Raw genomic sequence first — 3,638 nt, 5'->3', positions numbered from 1 at the left:
ACAGAGACAAAGAGAGGCGCACACAGAGAGAAAGAGAGAGGCGCACACAGAGAGAAAGAGAGGCGCACACAGAGAGACAGAGAGGCGCACGCAGAGAGAGAGAGAGGCGCACGCAGAGAGAAAGAGAGGCGCACACAGAGAGAAAGAGAGAGGCGCACGCAGAGAGAAAGAGAGGCGGACACAGAGAGAAAGAGAGGCGCACGCAGAGAGAAAGAGAGGCGCACGCAGAGAGACAGAGAGGCGCACGCAGAGAGAGAGAGAGGCGCACGCAGAGAGAAAGAGAGGCGCACACAGAGAGAAAGAGAGAGGCGCACGCAGAGAGAAAGAGAGGCGGACACAGAGAGAAAGAGAGGCGCACACAGAGAGAAAGAGAGGCGCACACAGAGAGAGAGAGGCGCACGCAGAGAGAAAGAGAGGCGCACGCAGAGAGAAAGAGAGGCGCACACAGAGAGACAGAGAGGCGCACGCAGAGAGAGAGAGAGGCGCACGCAGAGAGAAAGAGAGGCGCACACAGAGAGAAAGAGAGAGGCGCACACAGAGAGAGAGAGAGGCGCACACAGAGAGAGAGGCGCACACAGAGAGACAGAGAGGCGCACACAGAGAGACAGAGAGGCGCACGCAGAGAGAGAGAGAGGCGCACGCAGAGAGAGAGAGAGGCGCACGCAGAGAGAAAGAGAGGCGCACACAGAGAGAAAGAGAGAGGCGCACACAGAGAGAGAGAGAGGCGCACACAGAGAGAGAGAGAGGCGCACGCAGAGAGAAAGAGAGGCGCACGCAGAGAGAAAGAGAGGCGCACACAGAGAGACAGAGAGGCGCACACAGAGAGACAGAGAGGCGCACACAGAGAGAGAGAGAGGCGCACGCAGAGAGAGAGAGAGGCGCACACAGAGAGAGAGAGAGGCGCACACAGAGAGAAAGAGAGAGGCGCACGCAGAGAGAAAGAGAGGCGCACGCAGAGAGAGAGAGAGGCGCACACAGAGAGAAAGAGAGGCGCACACAGAGAGAGAGAGAGGCGCACGCAGAGAGAGAGAGAGAGAGGCGCACGCAGAGAGAGAGAGAGGCGCACGCAGAGAGAGAGAGAGGCGCACACAGAGAGAGAGAGAGAGGCGCACGCAGAGAGAGAGAGAGGCGCACACAGAGAGAGAGAGAGAGGCGCACACAGAGAGAGAGAGAGAGGCGCACGCAGAGAGAGAGAGAGGCGCACTCAGAGAGAGAGAGAGGCGCACGCAGAGAGAGAGAGAGGCGCACACAGAGAGAGAGAGAGGCGCACACAGAGAGAGAGAGAGGCACACACAGAGAGAGAGAGAGGCGCACACAGAGAGAGAGAGAGGCGCACGCAGAGAAAGAGAGGCGCACGCAGAGAGAGAGAGAGGCGCACACAGAGAGAGAGAGAGGCGCACACAGAGAGAGAGAGAGGCGCACGCAGAGAGAGAGAGAGGCGCACGCAGAGAGAGAGAGAGGCGCACGCAGAGAGAGAGAGAGGCGCACACAGAGAGAGAGAGAGGCACACACAGAGAGAGAGAGAGGCGCACGCAGAGAGAGAGAGAGGCGCACACAGAGAGAGAGAGAGGCGCACACAGAGAGAGAGAGAGGCGCACACAGAGAGAGAGAGAGGCACACACAGAGAGAGAGAGAGGCGCACGCAGAGAGAAAGAGAGGCGCACAGAGAGAAAGAGAGGCGCACGCAGAGAGAAAGAGAGGCGCACGCAGAGAGAAAGAGAGGCGCACGCAGAGAGAGAGAGAGGCGCACGCAGAGAGAAAGAGAGGGGCACACAGAGAGAGAGAGAGGCGCACACAGAGGGAAAGAGAGGCGCACGCAGAGAGAGAGAGAGGCGCACGCAGAGAGAAAGAGAGGCGCACACAGAGAGAAAGAGAGGCGCACGCAGAGAGAAAGAGAGGCGCACACAGAGAGAGAGAGAGGCGCACACAGAGAGAGAGAGGCGCACGCAGAGAGAAAGAGAGGCGCACGCAGAGAGAAAGAGAGGCGCACACAGAGAGAGAGAGGCGCACACAGAGAGAGAGAGGCGCACACAGAGAGAAAGAGAGGCGCACGCAGAGAGAGAGAGAGGCGCACACAGAGAGAGAGAGAGGCGCACACAGAGAGAGAGAGAGGCGCACACAGAGAGAGAGAGAGGCGCACGCAGAGAGAAAGAGAGGCGCACGCAGAGAGAGAGAGAGGCGCACACAGAGAGAGAGAGAGGCGCACACAGAGAGAGAGAGAGGCGCACGCAGAGAGAGAGAGAGGCGCACGCAGAGAGAGAGAGAGGCGCACGCAGAGAGAAAGAGAGGCGCACGCAGAGAGAAAGAGAGGCGCACACAGAGAGAGAGAGAGGCGCACACAGAGAGAGAGAGAGGCGCACGCAGAGAGAAAGAGAGGCGCACAGAGAGAGAGAGAGAGGCGCACGCAGAGAGAAAGAGAGGCGCACACAGAGAGAGAGAGAGGCGCACGCAGAGAGAAAGAGAGGCGCACGCAGAGAGAGAGAGAGGCGCACACAGAGAGAGAGAGAGGCGCACGCAGAGAGATAGAGAGGCGCACGCAGAGAGAGAGAGAGGCGCACACAGAGAGAGAGAGAGGCGCACACAGAGAGAGAGAGAGGGCACACAGAGAGAGAGAGGCGCACACACAGAGAGAAAGAGAGGCGCACACAGAGAGAGAGAGAGGCGCACACAGAGAGAAAGAGAGGCGCACGCAGAGGGAAAGAGAGGCGCACGCAGAGAGAAAGAGAGGCGCACGCAGAGAGAGAGAGAGGCGCACACAGAGAGAGAGAGAGGCGCACACAGAGAGAGAGAGAGGCGCACGCAGAGAGAGAGAGAGGCGCACGCAGAGAGAGAGAGAGGCGCACGCAGAGAGAAAGAGAGGCGCACACAGAGAGAAAGAGAGGCGCACACAGAGAGAGAGAGGCGCACACAGAGAGAGAGAGAGAGAGGCGCACACAGAGAGAGAGAGGCGCACACAGAGAGAAAGAGAGGCGCACGCAGAGAGAAAGAGAGGCGCACACAGAGAGAGAGAGGCGCACGCAGAGAGAGAGAGAGGCGCACGCAGAGAGAGAGAGAGGCGCACACAGAGAGAAAGAGAGGCGCACACAGAGAGAAAGAGAGGCGCACACAGAGAGAGAGAGAGGCGCACGCAGAGAGAGAGAGAGGCGCACACAGAGAGAGAGAGGCGCACACAGAGAGAAAGAGAGGCGCACGCAGAGAGAGAGAGAGGCGCACACAGAGAGAGAGAGGCGCACACAGAGAGAAAGAGAGGCGCACACAGAGAGAGAGAGGCGCACACAGAGAGAAAGAGAGGCGCACACAGAGAGAGAGAGGCGCACGCAGAGAGAGAGAGAGGCGCACGCAGAGAGAGAGAGAGGCGCACACAGAGAGAAAGAGAGGCGCACACAGAGAGAGAGAGAGGCGCACACAGAGAGAGAGAGGCGCACGCAGAGAGAAAGAGAGGCGCACGCAGAGAGAGAGAGAGGCGCACGCAGAGAGAAAGAGAGGCGCACACAGAGAGAGAGAGAGGCGCACACAGAGAGAGAGAGGCGCACGCAGAGAGAAAGAGAGGCGCACGCAGAGAGAGAGAGAGGCGCACGCAGAGAGAGAGAGAGGCGCACACAGAGAGAGAGAGAGGCGCACACAGAGAGAGAGAGAGG

The sequence above is a fragment of the Heptranchias perlo genome, unplaced genomic scaffold (assembly GCF_035084215.1).
Source record: "Heptranchias perlo isolate sHepPer1 unplaced genomic scaffold, sHepPer1.hap1 HAP1_SCAFFOLD_201, whole genome shotgun sequence".
Taxonomy (NCBI): domain Eukaryota; kingdom Metazoa; phylum Chordata; class Chondrichthyes; order Hexanchiformes; family Hexanchidae; genus Heptranchias; species Heptranchias perlo.
Note: the sequence above shows the minus strand (reverse complement) of the source record.